Raw genomic sequence first — 20,889 nt, 5'->3', positions numbered from 1 at the left:
CCGCTGTAGCTTTAAGTCATAGAGGCTAACTGGCATCTTGTCCCTCTGGTACATTACATATAATTATTATTTTATTATTTTTTTTTTGCAGGAGCAGCACTGCTGAGAAAGCTGACTTAATCACATCCCCCTTATTATTGCCCTCATAAATAAACAGGGCCTCACATCCCCCCCCCCCCTCTGTTAGCATCTATTATCGGTTTCGCCGGGTCTACAAACAGTCATCCCGCCCTTTAATGAGTAAAACAGGCCCTGGGTAATTGAAATCTATTAAGACCCTGTCCGGGCCACACCGCGTGGATGAAGTGTGTCAGTTGCGATCCGCCGTACCGCTACTTGTTCATTAGCCCGGTCGCTGGGACGGAACTGAGTTTGCTCGCGCGTTTCCGCGTCTACGCAAACGAAGAGCGTCGTCGTGTTACCCGTCATGCTTAAAAGCGCGATGCACGCGTGTCGTCTGTCATGCTTTTAAGCACGATGTTGCCACAGAGGTGAACAACGAGGGCCATGTCTGTTTCTGGTTTCCATGACAACTTCCGGCCCGAATGACACAATCAGCCCCTGACAGTCACGCCGTCTGACATTTTGGCCGCTGTACATTTCTGGCCCTCCAGGACTGCCCCCCCCCCCCCCATATACTGTATATAAAGTATGTATATTGTATGTATATTGCATGCATGCATGTATATATATGTGTATGTATATATATATATATATATACACACGTACACATTCAGACTGGATTGGTTTTTTGTGCTCTCAGCAGTCTACCACATACTAATAGCACACCGAGGAAGTTATAAGTACATCTGAAAAGGTTCTCACAAAGGCAAAGTGGAGAGTAGGCACTTTCTGCTCTGCGCTGGAGAATGGGAATACTGGAGAAGCCGGGTGATGGACGGATTCTGCCGGCCCTTTCTCTCTGTGTGTGTCCTGACTCCGTCCTCGCCGGGCTGGGGTGGGGGTGGGGGGGGGTCATCGCCGAGGGGGGGTGGGGGGGGGGGGTCATCTCCCGCTCCGGGTTCCTCTCTACTCTCACCATCCCGCTCTGCACGTCTCTTCGGGGGTGTTCCAAACGGCTGAGGTAGTCAAATTGACCCGCTCGGCTATTTTTCAAAAACGTCTCCCTATTCCTCTCTGAAAGTAGCACACCCCCCCCCCCCCCACCTCATTTGTATCTCGGGCTGACATTTTCACCCAAACCAACCCCACTTTTTCAGGAGTGGGCCCCTGCTTTTTACCGCCCCCCCCCCCCCCAAACACCCCCCCACCCCCTCGCTCATACGCAGACTATTTTTGCACATCAATGCGTACATTCACATCCACGAGCCCCCCCCGAACAGAGACGTACGCACGAGATGTGTACAAAGCTACATCAAAAAAAAAAACACACACCCGTCTGCAGGTAGGAGCGCATTAAAGGCACGGAAGGCTCGCTATGCAGATGTGCGCTATCCCGCGTCGCTAGCCCAGGCGCCTCAGCGCTTCATCTCTGTACGGGCTACTCCCCCAGGGATCTCCGTTACTCCGGCATCAGAATAAAGAGAAGAAGACACACGGGCTCTCCTCCCCTGCATTAAATCCCCCCCTCAGCAGCATACATCAGCGCGGACGCCTGACTCCGGGACACGCTCATTATTTAAAGCGCAAGGGTGCGGAGCGTTTTGGGGGGGGCGAGGAGCGTCCGCCCCCTCCCCATTGTGCATTGTTCTATGATTAAATCGTCATGCCAACGCCGAGTTAATCAGCTGTTTCGTCCATTTTTTATTTTTTTATTTTTTTTTGGTGATGCTGCGTCTTTCGTTTATATGTTATTTTATGATGTCAGGGGCGCTACATGTCTTAAAACGGGGGACACCTTTAGTGCTGGACATGCCCTTCGTGTCTTCGGTGAAAAGATGCCCATCGTACAACATCGGCTATCGAGTTACCATGTGACCACATGACCAGTGATGCTGCCGTTAGTAGTAGCCCATGCACCTCTTCCTGTTACAGCTCTACTTTCAGAACACTGCTACCCAGAATTCATAGGGGCCACCGTTACACAAAGTACAGACACAAACAACCCAAGACCCAAGATCTACTTGAGAACAGACTAAAAATACAGGTTATAGCCGCACCCCCCCCCCCCCCCCCCAGAGCGGCGCCTCGTCCGCGTGCTCTAGCTGCCGCGAATCCCGCCTCTTTTGTCTGGAGCCGCAAGACGAACGCGGGAGGCGCAGAAGTCACGAGTTTCAGAACGAGTCTCGATAAAACGAACGAGGCGACGTGCAAATGTACTTTCTCTTATTTATTTATTTATTTATTTATTTATCTTCTTTCTGGTGGTGGCGTGATTCGATCAGAAGCCTTAATTCTGGCTTGTTAGTCATCCGTGTATAGAGGAAGCCATTTAACAAGAAGGGCCAAGTATTTTAAAAAAAGGTCGTCCGCACATGATCTATGTTTTCACATTTTTGTCAGCAATTCATCAATTCATTAGCACAAAGCCGGTCATTAAGAGCCAGAGACAGAACACACATTCCTCGAGCAACCAATGAACCCCCCCAGCCTCCCTCTCTCTCCCTCTTTCTCTCTCTCTCTCTTTCTCTCTCTCTCTCCTACCATTTTCAGTTGTTTTTATCCATTACTCTCTCTTTTTTAATACTTCTGTGAGAGCACTTTTAACAATAAAAAAAAAAGATGCCGTTTTTAAATAATTACACACATTATCCGTGATCAGTTGTTAATGCTGCCAGACTTGCAAAAAAAGTGTTTATACGAGTAAAATCCTGAAGTCGAATCATCTCCGCCGTTATAAACGCATGCTAAATATTAATTTCCAGCTCCGAGCGTGTCTGAGATGCTCTTAAATTGGAGACATCAGTCATGACTTCACCCTTTGCAGCAAGATGAAGTTATCATGTCACCAGAGACAAGACTGGGGGTGACTCTCTATCCCCCCACCCACCCCATCCCCACTTTTTTGTCAATGATGCTGCGACACTACTCGTTTCATGAAGATTAGTCGTTTTTTTAAATTGAAGTTTTTATTTTCTTACACCAATTAAAGCCGCTCAACCCCACAGAATATGAATTTAAAAAATTCTAAATGAAAGAAACAACGATAAAAACCTCACAAAACATGAAGACAAACAAGGAAAAAAGAGGAAATCCAAATACAAACCAAGTAAGTATTGAAATAACAGACAGACAATAAGTCAAAACAACCGAAATGTCAAGTGACATAAACCAACCAAACAAGTATTTAGGACAAACATGCAGATTGATTTGTTTTAATGTGGCTGGTCCTTCGTTCCTTGTAACCACATAGTTGTCTAATCTGTTTCATATATGGCGCATTCTTTACCTCCTGGATTGTGTCAGTGGTTTTTTCACGGGGAGACGTTCATACTGTAAGCCTGAAGGCCCGGGCGGTGGACATCAGGATAACTCACAACGAGGCCCTTAAACAAGGAGAACTTAAAGTTCTTCACCTGCACTAGCTCCGTGTGCGCTTGTGTTCGGAGGGTTAAAGCTGTATAAATCAAAACCAGGAATTACATGCACACTATACTGACTGCAAATCTGATTTTAGGAAAGCCTCGGGGGCCATACGGTTCTTTTCTCTCACACTTTCGCGCTTATTAACTTGTACTCTTTCCTCTCATTTCAGGGATATCCACGCTTAACTGTTTTTAAAGTGGTAGGGAACCCATTAGTCACCGAACCCCGACTTGCGCAGTGAGATCTGCATATTAAGAAGTTACATCCCCGCACACGCTGCTGCAGTTATTGCGGCTTTTCCACTATCCGATAGCGGAGGAAAAACTAATATCCAGAGCAAATATCGCTTATTCATGCGTTCAGATTAAAAAAAAAAAAAAAAAAAAAAAGTATAACTACCAAACCTTTCTTTTGCATAATGGCTGGTGGAATCAAATTAGTCGGATATGAATTTCAAAGGAACACCTCAGATATTTTATTTTAATACAATAAAAATGCAAAAGTTTTTTTAAATTATCAGCTCATATTTTTCATGCGAAAGGTATGGTGAAGGAGTGCTGTATTACAAACCGTTTTCCGTGGAAAAAACTCGCCCGCTATGGGAGAGGCTGTTGCTAAGATACGCGGAAAGGGAGCGGACCGTCCCTCGTGCTGAATTAACTCGGGGGGGGGGGGTGGGGGTGGGGGGGGGGGGTTTGGGGAAGTTGGTGACAGTAATCTCCATCACTAGATGCGCGGGGCTGTCAAAGTCCTGTCATTTTACGCATCTCAGGCAAAACAGATGCACCCGCAAACACTCGGAAAAAGTAAAACTCACCCGAATTAAAGTAACGGTAATACATGACCAGGCCACGTGACACTGTCACAAGAAATTTCATTCTTTCTCATCCTGTGATGAGGTGGCAGACTGTGTGGCCCACGCTGCTGTTTAACAGACTGAAGTAATATCACAACTTTTATTTATTTATTTTTTTATTTATTTTTTAACACCTCGATCAGCATAGAAGAAACGCCTAAGCAGAAAAGAAACCTAAGAATTTCTTGTCTAGTCCCTCATATCTTACCTTTCTTGTTTTCTTTGTCCATGTGGCAAATCTGGCACTAAATTATAGTCACAGCCAACAATACAGCCATTTGGCATCTCAAATGTCAGTTTTGCTTGAACACGAGTGGACCATCTGTTTGCTAAGAAATCTGTGAGGGAAAATATCCAGAATTTACAATGATCCGAAACTTGGTCTTTCAAGAATAGTCATTGTACTCAATATAACTACAAGGGCGTCAGTATAATTAAAAGGACATTGAACACGGTTAGTTTGTTGTTTTAATTGACATATCACTGCAATGTCCAAATTTATCTTAACGCTGGTTGCAACAAAGGTTTGATGAGCTCAGGCCATTGCATCTGGCCATCTCTGCTAAGGAAATGAGATTAAAGCTGAGGGTAACTTTAAACAGTTTATTATCTTATTCCTGTCCTAGTTAAAGTTTTCCACAACCTCTGCTGGTCTACCTTAATTGCGTATGTTTGTGATATATGTGTCATACTGGAGAGAAAAAAAAAAGTACATTAACTGCATATTAGGACGACACCACACTCATCTCGGAATTGTATCCGTATAAATAGAATTCTAATTCAATAGACCTGTACACCTGAATAACAAATCGGTGTGCGGAGAAGCATATTTTATGTAGAATGTGGTGGCAGTGGTCTCAGAGGTATGGCGACAAACAGCGCACCTATTTTGAGATATCGCAGAAGCCCGAGCCACACAAGGCAACGGGGAGGACGCTCTTAGATGGATGCAAATTCTTCCTCCTTTTTCTGAGACCCGTTTGAAGGGGAGGAAGGCAACGGTTCATCTCTTTAAACTAAAGGGAAAGAGAGGAGAGGAGAGGAGAGGAGAGAGGAGGGAAGACATCTAACAGGGGATGCTGCGAGCCCTTGGATTCGACACCTCAGCACACCCGCACATTTGCATTTCCGTAAAGATTTATGAGATACGGCCGAGGAATGAGTTGAAACTGCAAGATTTCAGGGGGATGGTGGGGGGTGGGGGGTGGGGGGTGGAGGAGGGTGAGGATGGGGGGAGCAGGGAGTGTTGGGGTGGGTGGGGGGTGGCAAAGGATGGGGGCATTATTCAAAACAGTGATTATTTTCGGAGGCGATTATGCATGCGCACCTGATCCGGGCGTCACCCGTGCCTCCTTGTCCGGCATGATGGAACGGGCCAATTTCACCCCCCCTCGCCCCCCTCCCCCTGGTCCCCCCCCCCCACATTTTTTTACCTGCCTTGCATAAAAGGGGTCCCTGGCAGGCGCACAGAGGGGCCCTGCCCCCCCGTGTCAGCAGCCGGGAGAAATCGAGGGGGTGGGGGGGGGGGGGGGGGGGGGGGGGGTTGTGGGTTGGGTGGCGGTTAAAGTGGGGGGGGGGGCCTGCAGCTGAAGCTTCGGAATCCTACCTGAAAGGAAGCCGGCCTTAAAGTTCTCCTGCCTGCAGGTTTTATTTATTCTTCTTCTTTTTCTTCTTCTTTAAAAAATACTGATACAGACACTCTAAATCCAGAGAAACGTCCTCAAGCTCCTCTTATTTAGATACATACATACGATCCATTCGTACAGTCGCATACCTTTCGATAGCAGTTCAGATTGAGCACATTAGCCAATCCAATCCCCAGCCGGGAAGGGTGCAGAAGGACCCCAAAGCCTTCGCCCCCCTGGCCAGGATTCGAGTGGAGAGAGAGAGAGAGAGAAAGAAAGAGAGAGAGAGAGAGAGAGAGAGAGAGAGAGAGAGAGAGAGAGAGAGAGAGAGAGAGAGAGAGCAGAGTGCACATCAGCTTACTTTAATTAGAGCAACACACTCAAAAAGGCACCGAGTTTTACCCTAACTGAAGGAGAGAGGCCGCACAGAGACATCATTTGATAGTATCTACTTTACAAGCTCCCGGCCCACTACTGATGGAACCCGGGACGCAAAGACGAGGAGAGGGGTGGAGCGAGGGCAGGAAACGGCATCGGGAATTACTGGCTGCATTGCCTGGCACGGCGCACAGGAAATGACGTCACATCCAGGTGCTCAGGCGTCGCTTCCCACCCCAGCCGCTCGTCAGCGCGTCGGTCAGTCGCACGTGGCGTTTGACCCCCGCGGCTACCCCTGGCCCGCGTCTGCGCCGCGAGGGACGAGCCGTTTGGGGTCAGTCTGCGTTAAGCCCGCCCCTGACCCCCCCGCAGGCCGATCCTGCCCCCGCAAGAACAGCCGCCTCTGATGCACGAGCCCCGCGTCGAAGCCACCAGTCGATAAATCCACCTTCTCCCTCCCGGCCACAGAGAGCGGCAGTCCGTCACCTGCAAGGTCGTCTGGTGTCTGGAACTCCAACCCGCCCCCCCCAAAAAAAAAAAACTCGAGCTGAAGACAAGTTATAGGAAAGCAACTTCTTTCTTTTTTTTTCCTTCTCCAGATCAGGCTGTTGCCCTGACCTGTTCTAATCTATAGTCAATCCTCCGCTTTTGATATAAAACGCAAACGCAATGGTCAAAACCCTTGTATGTGCACGACTGTCACACAAAATGGAATACTGTTTCAATTTTAAAGTATAGAAAAAGAAAATCATTCAGATAGTTTTTTTTTTTTAGAGAAATCAAAAGCCTAGAATCAAGACTAAACACTGAAAGCTCTCTTATACCTGCACTAATACCATATATATGTGTGTGTGTGTGTCTTTATTCCAAACATTATGGAGCTCACTGTACTGTTATACACTTGTATATACATGCATAGATACAGAGAGAGAAAGAGGAGAGGTGGAAACAAAGATGCACTTCCTCCTTTCTTGCACAAAATACTTACAAATTATAATAAAATATTTCCACAAATCATCCCAAATTATAAATAATTTAATTTCCCTATCAAAAGAATAAAAATGTGCAATTCTATTAGCAGAAGGATCAACAGCTCCAGTTGCGGCACAGTTACTTTCAGTCTGTCATAACCTGAGGGACAGTGAGTGACCACCCAGCCCATATAAACATTGTACATATTTATTGATTTACTTCTGTTGCATTTGTTGCTGTTATTGTTATATGTCATACCATTTATCATTAATATTATTTAAATATAATCATTATTTTACATATTATTTATATGTATGCTTTTGCAATAATTACATTTGTATTTCATGACAATAAAGCAACTTGAATTGAGTTGAAAATAAAATTGTAAGAGAGAGAGAGAGAGATGCAGCTGGGTTTTAAAAAAGAATCTACGGTAGTCTCATGTCAAACAGGTGAGGTCGTGTGACTGCAATCCGTGCACGGTCAATTGTCAAGGAAATAACTCTATTTTCAGATACTGCCTGTCAGTATAATTGCCTTTATCAGCTTTCTTGAAACTCTATCATATCTGATAAATTAGTCAGATACCGCACATGCAATTATTTCCTCAGCCGCAATTCAGTATACATGTACACATGCATATATTCATTAAAGACAGAGAGAGAGAGAGAGAGAGCAAGCGAGGGGGGGAGGGAGGCAGAGAGAGAGAGGCAGATGGAGAGAGGGAGTGAGAGAGCGGGAGGGAGAGGGAGAGAGAGATGGAGAGAGGGAGTGAGAGAGCGCGAGGAAGAGGGAGAGAGAGAGAGAGATGGTGTTAGATTTTATATTTAATATATGTATAAAGAGTGATGATATCATTTTTTTCCCATTCATTCTATGTTTGTTTACTCAATTCCTATGCACTGTACGGTAAAGCAGTGTGTTGTGAAAAGTCAATATAATATGAATGGCCATATCAGTATAAGGGCAATCCAATTAACTTTTTGAGTTGAAGTTAATTGTTCTGACACAGTACTGATATATAATTTTTTTTAAATAAATATAAAAATGACTAGATATGTCTAGATATGTTAAGTGTCTACATAACTTGAAAGTACACTATGGAAAAAAAAACCTATTTGCCTCTATTGGTAAGACAAAAGCTTCCTTAGCACTAATCTGAAAGCCTGTGTGTGTGCATGTGTGTGTGCGTGTGCGCGTGTGTGTGCGTGCGTGCGTGCATGTGTGTGTGCTTGTTTGCATGCATGTGCATGTGCATGCATGTGTGTGTGCGTGTGTGCATGTGTATGTGCATGTGTGTGTGTGTATGTGCATGCATGTGCGTGTGTGCGTGCATGTGCATGCATGTGTCTGTGCGTGTGTGCATGTGTGTGTGTGTGTGTGTGCATGTGTACGTGTATGTGTGTGTGTGTGCGTGTGTGTGCGCACGTATGCGTGGGAGGGTGGGTGTGTGTGTGTCAGGGGTGGCAAAGATTTTGGATATAATATAACTTTGTTAGTTAGTGAAATGCATGAGACTACTATCACCATCTCGCCCACTATTAAACACTGACCACGCAAAGCATTACAGTATAATGAAAAAAGAAATGAGTCAACACGAGAGGACATTGGAAGACTTGATCAGTCGCTGCTGATTAATTACAAACAGGGAAGCAGGCAGCTTTCATTTCGTTACTCACCTGAAGCTATTTTTGAACTCACCTTTCAACCAGTAATGGTCCTGAACTTTTCTCTCTCTTTTTTTATTTAAGCGATTCGCGAGCCTGTATTTAATAACGATCGGCCATTATCACCCATTATTTTAGAAAATCTGATTACTGCTAATTACATTATTGCTCTGCCTTCCCTCTGAAATCATTGTGGTTACAGTGAAAATTTATTTGTTTTACCTCTCGCTTTGATATAATCACAACTATTACCAAAATGTGAAATACTCAAATTCGATATTACAGCAGAAATACCATTTAGCTAAAATAATGGGAGAAGCTTTCTAAAATGAGTAGGCTAATTGCAGTAATAAAACAGGCGAGGAACTAAGACCAGTTCAAATATAACACATAATAAGTCCTCTGCATACTGCCTTTCTACTCCACAAGCTGCAAGTACTACCCTGCTAAAGCTTCTCATGATAATTCTTCCTGCAATGCTTCCGTTTCCCAAGCAATACTCACTGAGGTTTTGCGCTTTGTGAACGTACGACCCAAAATGCTGCTGATTACTTAATGAAAATAGACGAGTGGAAGCTTGCGGGAATTCTCCCTTTAGGAAACACAGAGCTGACAGAAACGTGTGAAGGAATCGTTCAAGCACAAGTTTTTTTTTTTCTCTGAGCTCTGTCAAGCTCAATCACCAGAGGCTGTTCAGTGCCACAAGCAAGGCCCCTGTACAATCTAACTGCAAGGTGGAAGGACAAATTACCGACCAAAGCATTTCCAGGATCCGTACAATTATAATCTTCATATTCATATAGGTTGTGGAATCTTTGGTGCATTTTGGATTATCTTTTTTTTCCAAAGAATGGCAAATGGAAAGAGTCAGATTACCCCCCAAAGAAAATGCATTTATCTCTGCAAATATGTTATAAAGTATAAGACTAGGTTACAACTCACAGCAAGTTTGCAAAAAACACATAAAAGGATGTTAGGCAATAAGTACTACCAAAGGTGAGCCTGATATAGAAGTCTCACCTTCATTTATATTTATTACAAATATAAGGAATGCATTCTATCATTTTTTTCCACAGATGTAATATTCCTACAATACAGTATATGGATCATTCCGTTTAAATCACTAGGCATTCAGTCTCCTTGACTTAATGCACAAGTTTCTGCACATGTTTTTTTTTCTTCATATTTTGTGATCTTGTGGTAAAGAACTGTGATTCATGCAGTGAGTCAGGCTAACAGTTCAGCCGGTAAAATACAGTCTCAGGGAGAATGGAAAGGGGGATACTACCGCGCAGACAAGAAAAATAAGCTTTAATCTCCTCCTAGTGTCTCAAGACTAAAATTGTTTCGCTTCCTCTTTTGCCAAAAATTGAGGTGGAAGCATAGATCTATCTAACCACAGATCAGCACGTGCAGCCTACGACAGCACGGAATCTGAGAATCCATATCACCGCTAATTGGATTATGAATACATATATGATGTGCGCATCAATAAGTTAAGGCATGGAGGGTTTTTTTTTATTTTATTTTTATTATTCATGAGCCGGAAAAAACTCAATGCGGTAAGGCATCAATCATTTACCATGAAACGGTATACTTAAGTGTTTCTGATACACGGCTAAAATTAGACATCAAAAAAAAACAAAAAAAAAAAAACGGTTCGCCGCTCAGCGTCGACGTTCGTTCGTTTTTTTTCATATTTTATTTGAGCAATTATGAAACACTTGAGCGATAATTTATGATGGATCTCTGGGACGGGGAGAGAATGCCAGCGGTAAGACGCTGAGAGTCTGCATGCTAATGGCACGCCGGCGAATCGGCTTCTCAGTGCCAGGATCATTAAGAGCCAGGCAGAGGCACGGAGCACCTCCTCGCCCTCGTACCACACACCACGGAGCGGGGGAGAAACTAACAAGGGGAGGGCAAATAAGGAAAATATTATTTATTATTTATTTATTTTTATTTTTTTTAATTGATAAAAAGTGTCTCCTTTTTATGGACCTGCTGACTTGCTATTTTCCAAGTGGAAGTTCACTGCGTGTTCTCTGACAAGATCTTGTGGTTTTACAATCTTTAAACAATCTGTATTACTGCCATTACGTTATTTGTGCTGCACGACATGCGCCCATAACAGTGAGATACTGGATGGTCAATGATGCATTCGATACTTGTTTTCTTTGGCCTTTTGTCTTGTTTTACTGATCTGCTGGGTGTTAGTCTTAGAGTTTTTTTTTTTTTTTTTTTTTTGTGTTTGATCTGTCATTTTGGCTATTTATAAAATCGAGAGCTTGAGTTATGTGTGTGTGTTTGTGTGAGTTTGTCTGACTTTGTGTGTGTGTGTGCGCATGCATGAGTGCCCATTGGGGGTGGGGGGGGAGGGCGTTGGTCCGAGGAGAACATGTCTGACTAACAGCCGACCCCTGCAGGTGTTCACCTCAGTGTCACGGCCTAGTCGGGGGGGTCAGCCCAAAAAATGAGGTAATAGGGGTGATGTGGGGTGCAGGCTCTTCCTGTGGGGTTCTAATAAAACACTGATGTGCTGTTTTGATTCCCCCCCCATGGCCACCCCCCCGCCCCCGCTCCCACCAGGACTTCCGGCACACTTGGATGGACATGACCCCCCCCCCCCCCCCCCCCCCCCCCCCCCCGTGTCCTCTCTAAGCAGTGACCCGACAGGACTCTCACTGACCAAATCAATGACCCCCCCCATCCCCCCTCCCCCCTCCCCCTTACACCCAACTCACCCATCCATCTCAAGTCCACAAGACACCTGCTTTCCTTTCAACCCGAAACCCCGACCACTTTTACCATCTTATTTTCTACCCACGACGAGCAGAAATAAATTACTAAAAAAAAGAAAAAAAAGAAAAAAAAGAAAAGCTTCTTCCAAAACAAGTGGCCCTCTTTAATTTGTGACAGAAGTATTAATTGAGCACGTGGCCCCGGACTCCGCTCTGACAGCGTACATAATCCACACACACATAACGGCTGTTTCCGTGCCAAAACGCGGGCGGCTAATTAGATTACGGTGCGAATGCGAAACATCTCGGACCGCTGGTCTTCGGCGATGGCGGGGGCGGGGGGGGGGACGTTTTTAATCTAATTACCCCGCTAACGGTTGACGACGGAGGCCGTGCCCCCCGTGCGGTCTCTCCTCTGACCGGGCTGACCGCGAGGGCCCCTGTCAAACCGCTTCCCCGTTTGTAACAGGGTCACGTGACCTCGAAACGACGACGCCCTTAACGTCCGAACGAGCTGTGGCCGCAAATATGCCCCCCCCCCCCCCCGCCCCCCCCCCCCCCATCGCTCGCGGCCAAGAGTAAATAAATAATTAATTAAGCGGAGGTACTTTAAACAGTCGGACGGCTCGCGCATAAAATGTGGCCTCCCCTGAAATATTCATGTGATTTATTTATTTTTAAAATAAGAATTATTCAAATCTTCGGTATCCCTGCTGATGCCCCTGTTTGTGTGGCAAACCAAACGAGCGATGACATGAAGACAGATAATAGCGTTGTGCCATTTCTAGCACTTTTTGCCGATCAAGCATTACGTTTTTTGTTTTGTTTTTCGTTGCCAAGTGGATTTTGCCTTGCAACCTCGATGTCCTGGTCGTCGCGGCAACATCGCCATCGGTCACGGCGACAGGAACAGCGGCAGTTGGCTTCCGTTACTACGGGTTTGGATGGACAGGCTGTAATACGATACGAATCTCTCGATGAGGCAAAGCTTGCGGCGTCCGACCTCTTTGTCCCAGATCAGCACAAGGTTTCCGGCGTTCTCCTAAATACTTCCCCCTAAAACCTGCGCAGAATTACAAACCTAGGTCACCGCTCCCCGTCTGTGGAGAACGTTGGTTACCGCGAGCTGCCAGGATCGACCTGATTTCCCTCACTTCTCTCTTCCAGGACGTCGTTTTTGTTCAATTGCCCTACATGGGCACTTCCCATAATGGGGCCAGTTGATTATATTACCACGCTGATTTTATTTAATGCCCAAAACAGGAGATAATTTTAAAAATCTAGGGCAACTAATCATGCTTTTTTTTTTTTTAATGTGTTCGTTTTTTTAAATATATATATATATATATATATTAACATTTTCTTTTTTTTACACACCGACAGGCAAACGCGCGGAAACTCGGCATCGGACGGCTGACACACTTTTTTTGAGAGGCGGCGAAGCGTAGCGGCAGTTATTTAGCGGTTGGCGGTTGGCGGTTGGTCGCCCCCGACAACAGAGATCACCGTGGGGACGACACAGCTGCGGCCGGAGAGAGAGTCACCTGAGGGGTCGCGTTAACCGGGCCTCAAAATAATTTTTATTTATTTTTTTTTGTTTTTCAAAAAAACGCGACAGAAAACAGACGTTTTTATGTGGAATTATCGTTTCGTTTTTTTTATTTTTTTATTTTTTAAAGATTTACGCGCGGCGTGTGGAAGCGGGCCCTCGAGCCGCGTGTCGCCAGAACGCGTTAGCGCATCGACCGCTTCGAGCCGCTCGCCACAGGTGAATTTCACATCGCTTTCCGTCTGGTTGGGCACAGCGCTTCGAACCACGAGCAGCCTGGAGATTTCACAGCGCCGTTTCACACGTCTAATCTGTCCCCTTTTTCTTTTTTCTTTTCTTTTTTTTTTTAAAAGAACATGGTTTCTGGTTCTTTTTTAGGAGGTATTTCTGGGTAATGCAAGCACCACTTTCCATAAAAATAGCTTCTTTTTTTTACTGCAGAATCAAGGGGAAACATACATTGCAGTTTTTTTTTCCAGAAAAACATATTTAATTCTTTTTGGTTAAATAGGTCTGGCTAATCATCTGAAGAACCAATTTCAAGGCATTCCCCAAATGTTTCATATTTCCTTGATTACCTTCAGGACTGATATAATTATTGGTTTTTCACATTTTAAAGAACCAAGATGAGTACATTTGAGTCTTCTTGTCTTTCATGTATTCTTCTCTCTCTCTCTTCTCTTTCTCTCTCTCTCTCCCTCTCTCTCTGCAGCAGTCTGGTTTTAATTACAGGATTTTAACGTGTAGGGCCTGCAATACAGTTTTTTAAACCATCTGTACTATTTCTCTTGGTTCCGGCACCAAAGTCTGGTGTGTTCCGTAAAAAACACATCACACCAATCACCAGAGAGAGAGAGAGAGAGAGAGAGAAAAACTGTCAGCTGCTTGAACACTTGCGCCAGGCAATATTTTTAATGGCCTTAACTAAGGTACTGTACTTCTCATGCAACAAACGTGAGCAGGAATGTCTGCTACTGAATTTCCCCCAATGCAAGACGACAACCCTCTACCACAGCACCCTTAACAGCGTCCGTATGGCACAACACTGATGTGAACGCCACGGGCTAGTTTTTTTTTTTTCTTTTTAACAACTAAACATGACTTGATAAAGATCCTAAGGGGTCGAATCGTGGTGTGTTCTTTCACAACAATAATGAGTTGCGTTGCAGTTTATGAGCGTGTACCACTTTTTAAAAATCTTTTTTATTTCACATTGCTTTGTTGTGTAATCACATTTTTTGGTCGACCAATGGCAGTGCTCAGGCAGTAGCAGGGGGCGGGGCATCGGAGAAAAGCTGCAGTAGCCTAAAGGACGGGCGAAGGCTACATTTAGCCTTGTGTTTTCCCGAAAAAGTGATTCCTCAAAAAGAGGGCTGTCTGATCTTGGAGCCCCCCCCCCCCCCCCCCAGCAGGGGAGCAGCCCGGCGGGCCAGCCGTGAATCGGGCCACTGTCCTCGGGGACCCGGAGGCCCTGCCCGCGCGCGAGGGGACGGTGCACAGAGTACTCCGCTCGGCTCGTCCCGTCCCGTCCCCCGGGGTCACAGACTGAACCGGCCGCGGCCTCGAGGACACGTCATGGGACGGAGTCATCCGCAAAAAAATACAGGCTTCACCTTAAAATCACCCGCTCTGCCCTCGACCCCCCCCCCTCCACACACACACACGACTAGGGTCCATAGATTAGGCCACATAGCCTGTCCGTTGGGGTTCAACGTTACACATTTTTTTTTAAAAACCCCTTAAAGAGTAAATTATTTGTTTTTATATGACTTTCAACTTTTTTTCTCTTTTTAAAAAGTAAGCTGTTGTTTGACTTGAAACATGTATGTATGGAGTTTTTGGTCAGATTTTAAACCCCCTCTTGATGTCACAACGCACAGTAATCTATTTCCAGGGAACATTTTCGAGGTGGAAACTTCGGTGCGATGTCAGTGAAACGCAGTCTTGGCATTCAGGTGTCAGCCTCGGCTGAAAAGTCGACCAGGCTACATCCGGGTGAAACCTGAGTTATATTCATACTGCATCTTCCCCGGAGAGCCAGCCGTGCCACCAGAGTGCGAATAAAAGCTTTACAGTCTCTCCAAGGCTTGTATTAAATCAACATTTGTCCTTCAGCTAAGTTTCATTTGTTTGTGAGTCAAGTAGAGGGCGACAGTCTGAATACAGTCTGACCGTTTTATAAATTATTTAGTTTTTTTGACCCGTATTCAGTTGAAGAAGTTCTCCAAAAGTAATTAGTCTCATTTTTACCAAATTATTATTATTATTATTTTAAAATACAGGTTATAATTATATATTGGTGTTTATTGCTGTCCCTTGGCTCTGTGATTTAATACTTTGGCCCAAGAGACTGATTAACATGGATTTGTTGTTCTGTACAAACTTCAGTAGAGTGTAGTGCATTAGGTTCAATTTATTATTATTTTTTTTGCCTGTGCTGTCTTCATGTTACCCTGTAATTCTTAATTTCCCCAAGTTCTCTGTCTGGCCCCGATTGCACAATAATTCGGGAACAAAACACCGAGGTGGCCATCTTATTCCGGGCCCTGGCTGTGGCCATCCGTTCCGAACTTAAAAATAAATTTCATTTGTTTTCTCTTTTTTTTCCAGCAGCAATAATTTTGTTAGTATCAATAACCATAAAAAGTATGTCATTCTGCATAAAAAAACCAAGACAAAACTTGGGACGGGGTAAGATTTGGGGGGGGGGGGGGGGGGGTTGGGGGGTCAGGAGGTTGGCTACACTGCACGCCCACCCGGATTTCGGCTGTTTAAAGTGAATCGCGTTCATGCGGTCGTTTTCTCGTTTTATTCCTTCTTTTCTCCCCCCTTTTTTTCCTGGCGAGCCGGCGGTTTTTTGGGGCCGAGATGCCGACGGGCCGCGGGGTTGATGTGGTAAACGCGCGGCCCTCACACGGGGGGGGGGGTTTGGGTTACCAGCGCACACGGGCATGAGCTCGCTCAGGAATCCCGCCGCTGCCCCACACGTTCTGAAAGTTACCCCTGGATTTACATGAGCTGGCTGCGGACGGAGGTGCGGAAAAGCTTTTAAAGTTTCTTCTGGGGGGGGGGGGGGACGGACGGGGGGGGGGGGGGCGCTGATTAAAACGTCACGCAGCAAAGATGGTGGATGCGGCTCCCCCCTGCCAAAGATCCATGTGCGTACTTCGCGGTCCGTTTCTCGTCGCGGATCGGCTGATGTCGGTCACCGTCAGCGAAACGTTTCGCCGTCCGAACGATTTAGCGTCCCGTCGTTTTAGCTCCGCTTCCCGACCGGGCCTTGGTAACGGGTGTGGATGGGACCGAGGGAGCGGGACACTAAATTTGGCGCAGGCTTTTTGGAGAGATGAAGGCCAGGGGCAGGGGGGTGGGGGGTGCACGGAGAGGGTAAAAAGAAGGAAAGTTGAGCGTAGCTAGGCGATAATAGCCGCTATTACCCACAATCCAGCGGCGACTGTTTCCCAGACGTCCTTGAGCTCTCACAGGCTTTCGGCCTACAGAGCGACGGGGGAGGGGGGTAGTGTGGTCGCTGCCAGACGAAAGCGTGGGGGGGGGAAGGGGGGGGTGGCGCTATTCTCAAACCCTGACCCCCCCCCTGGCAGCTACAGGCCTGTCCTGCGCACCTACATGAGGGGGGTGGGAATGTGGGTGGATAACAGATAAAGCTAATGGCGAGTGGCACCATGCAACAGCTCCAAGACCGGCACCCCCCCCCCGCCGGAAGAAGCCCCCTCCAGCCCCCCCCCCCCACCCCTTCAGGAAGCTGAACTGTGGCTCGGTGGCCCTCCCCTCTCTCCCTGTGACGCTAAGCGCACAAGACAAACATCTTACTGACAGTGCCTGACCTGCTCCTGACATGGCCGTCCCACAGATGCTTCCGAACGAAAAAAAGGTCTCTCTGTCCCTCCTTCTCTCTCTGTCTCTCTCTCTCCGTCCCTCTCTGTCTCCCTCTCTCTCCCTCCTTCCCTCTCTCTCTCTCTCTCTCTCTCTCTCTCTCTCCATGCCGCACTGCCCTGCAGTGAAGACTCTTGACTTCCGCGTTCCTTCACAGCTGTGTCTTTAAACCGGGTCAACATCTAACGGGCAAATAAGTGTCCCCTGGTGCCAAAAAGAAAAGAAAAAAGAAAAGAAAAAAGCTGTGCTGTACTCTCTGTCCTTCTTCCTCCCTCCCTCCCTCTCTCTCTCTCTCTCTCTCTCCCCCAGTTAGCTTGTTTTATTTTTCTTTACAGCTGTTGACAGCTAAAGGCTAAAGAGGTTTTTCAAACACAGACACTCCACCTCTGTCACACACCCACCCCTCCAAGAAAAGAAAATCTTCAAGAAGTTTAACGACTTACATCTGCAGCGTCTGCATGAGCATGACTGTAATGACTGCCTTTTCAACTACGCATCCCATGGTGCACTGGAGCTGGCACGGCATTCTGGGAGTTTAATCTGGACTCACTGGAGTTACACTGCTCTTCACGCTATTGCGCTCGCAAGTATCGATTCCCACACTGTAGGAAATACATCCACTCTCAACACCATGTCTCGGGTCCTTAGAGAATCTTGAAAAAATGGATGCAGTTACCAGAGTATAGAGTATAATGTGGCACACAGCATTTCTATGTTAAATATGCAACAAAGATATTTTCCATGGACATAGAAATATGGCTTGAATATTGAGGATTTTTAAAGAAGGCTATGGGTATCCACAGTGGCTGCTTGTTCATGCTGTGTGCATAACATGATGTGTAGGGTTTAGAATAGGTTTCGACACAACTAACTGGGCCTATAGGTCACACCTGAAATGGATTTAAATGTATTTTTAGCACAGCAAAATGTTCAGTGTTAAATCAAGCCATGCCAGAGCATGTAAGACAGTTTCTGCTCTCTAGTTGTTTGTTCAAACTTTCCGTTCAAAAGGGAGTTTTCTTATGGATTTCACTAGAAAAAAAAGAAGTGCCTTTTTCTCTTTCTAGCTTATTTAGTTATCAAAGCGCCCAGACCAAAGAGCAGCTTTTAGCGTTTTTCGCTTGGCGTTTTTCTAGCGCCTCGCTCTACCTTTCCTCACGTAGGTGTATATTTGGAGATGGTAATTGATATTTCCCGAGCCTCCCAGCTTCTGATCCGCCCCGACCGGAAAGAGCGATAATGAGACGCCTCGTCTCTCGCGAAAAAAAAAAAATCGCTTGCGGCGTCGTCGTCGTCGAAAGAAAAAGCCGCCGCGTCCGCCTGCCGCCTGCGAGGAGGAGGAGGAGGAGGAGGAGGAGGAGGAGGAGAGTTCGCTCGCGATGACACGAGACGCTCTCGCGGGCTGAAGTGACAGGCCTGGCGGCGGTGATGGCGGCAGTGCGAGTGGCGGCGGCGGCGGCGGCGCGAGCGGCGGTGCTGTCGCGTCACCTGCGCCCGGCGAGCGCTTCGACACCGCCGTCTACGTGCCGTCTCTACCGCCGCGTTCCTGCCGCCGCCGACGTCGCCCGCGCTCGGTCACTGTCAGACACACGGGGGGCGTCTGCGCAACCCCTCGTCTTTGTTTATCCAAAAAAAAAAGAAAAAAAGTGGACCGTTGCTCCCTGTCATAGGGGAGAGATGGAGAGGGGGGGGGGGGGTAATGTCCTTTAGCAAACAGCGCTCATTGTCCGGCGTCAGCCAGCCCCCCCCCCCCCGTTGCCCCTGGGCAAAAGATCTTCACGCGGTGCCAGGCTAATGTTACGGTGCGCAAACGCTGTGGGGACTTCCCAGGCCGGAGTGTTTACTAACACAGAGTGTTCTCACAATGCTGCTGCCGTGTAGCGGCCATGTTAGAACACGGACAAAACATTCCACTGACAGTGTGAGGACATTCTGAATGAGGGGATCACAGCTGGTTTTCTAATGATACTAAACCTTAACAGCTAACACAGGTAGATACAGCCTGCATACTTTTAGCTTTATTATAAACCTTTTATGCTTTCACCTTTCATATAAAATTATTATTTTTTAAAATATGAAAATAATTACGAAGATGCAACTTTTATGAAAGTCGTAATTTAATGGTTATATAATTTTAAATTGTTATTTAATTACTTAAATCGCCAATAATTTTATAATTTATTATTAATATCTTCACTAAAAAAATATTAATTATTTGGATTATTGAAATCAGCCTGTTGCACATTTCCATATAAAAAAAAAAGCAAATATCCCCAGACACAAAGAGCGGGCGTTTCCCCGTCACACGCAGCCTAGGCCATTGTGAGAGCGTCAGACAGACACGGACGATAATCTGATGCCAGGTTCCTGACCGACGCGCAGCGTTATGTCTGACAGGACCCCTCAGAAATGCAAAGCTCCTGTTCCCACAGACCTGGGCCGCTTTAATTCGGCAACGCTTCTCCATTCTGTTTCTGCCAGCCTCTGTGACAGAGCGTGAGCGCTCTCCCTGTCGTGCCAGAAAGACTGAAGAGTTCTGTCTCTTGCTTCACTTCCATACATTCTGGAAACAAATTATGATTCAGTTATGTATTTTGTTAACTGTTAAAAAAGAAGGACTAATATTAGTTCCTGTCCATAATATATAGTTTTTTTACCCGATTATAGTTCCATAAGCCGTAGTTAGTATATAGCTCAATTTATAGCGTAATTATTCTTCATGCTATCCCCCTCGCCCCCCGCTCCCCCATCCCCCACCCAGCCCCCCCCCATCCTGGCTCTTGATTCTGAGGAGCAGAGGATCATGGGAAGGTCAGCTTGGTGCCCTGGTTTGCTCCATCTCCATACCCCCAGGAGGCGTTCGATGCATCTTCTCCAGCTTGTGCGGTCTGAAGGAGAGGCTGTAGAGTCACGCGCCGCTGAGGTAATGAGATTAGGGAAACGTCCCGTCGGTGCCGGCCCAGACACTCACCGGGGCTCGCCGGATTGGGGGCAGACCAGACGGTCCCGCCAGCCTATCCCGACGTTTCCCACATCGAGGTTTGTTTCCAAAAAAAAACAAAAAAAAAAACTAAAGCCTAAAGCTGTCGAGACTCCCAGCAAGTTGGTGGAGGTGACGGTTTGATGGGGGTGGAGTAAAGGGAGGGGGGTGGGGGTAAAGGGGGAGGGGGAGGTGGAGGTGGGAGTAAAGGGGGAGGGGGGTGAGGGTAAGGGGACACACAAGGATGAAGACGATGGGGGAGCGAGGTGGCGATCACGCTCCAGAAAAGAAAAAGGACAAGAAGTGAAAAAAGAAGAGGAGACAAAGGAGATCTTAGTTCAGTCCCAGCGTGAGACGTGGCCGTACAGAAGGGCCCAGACGAGGCTGTAAATTCCACAGGAGAAGGTGTCAGAGGAACACCAGGTACACCTCGCGTCTTTAGCTAGCCCAGAGGACGTCAGTCTCCCCAGGAGTGGAGCAGAGTGGAGCAGAGTGGAGCAGAGTGGAGCGGAGCGGCTTCGGTTCGAGCGCCCAGCTGTCCCGTCTTCCTGTCTCACCGAGCGGCTGAGCTCGGGGACCGGCAGGGGTGCAGACCGAAAACGTGACGAGTCTAGTCGGCTTTTGAGAACGAGCGCTGATGACAAACGGAGGAGCCACATCAGCCTCTTCACTGCTTCCTCCTCCCAGCACAGCACACAGCAGAGCGCTCCCAGCTACAGCGACAGGCTACTTTAAGAGCAT

This window comes from Anguilla anguilla, chromosome 2 (assembly GCF_013347855.1).
Source record: "Anguilla anguilla isolate fAngAng1 chromosome 2, fAngAng1.pri, whole genome shotgun sequence".
NCBI lineage: Eukaryota > Metazoa > Chordata > Actinopteri > Anguilliformes > Anguillidae > Anguilla > Anguilla anguilla.
Note: the sequence above shows the minus strand (reverse complement) of the source record.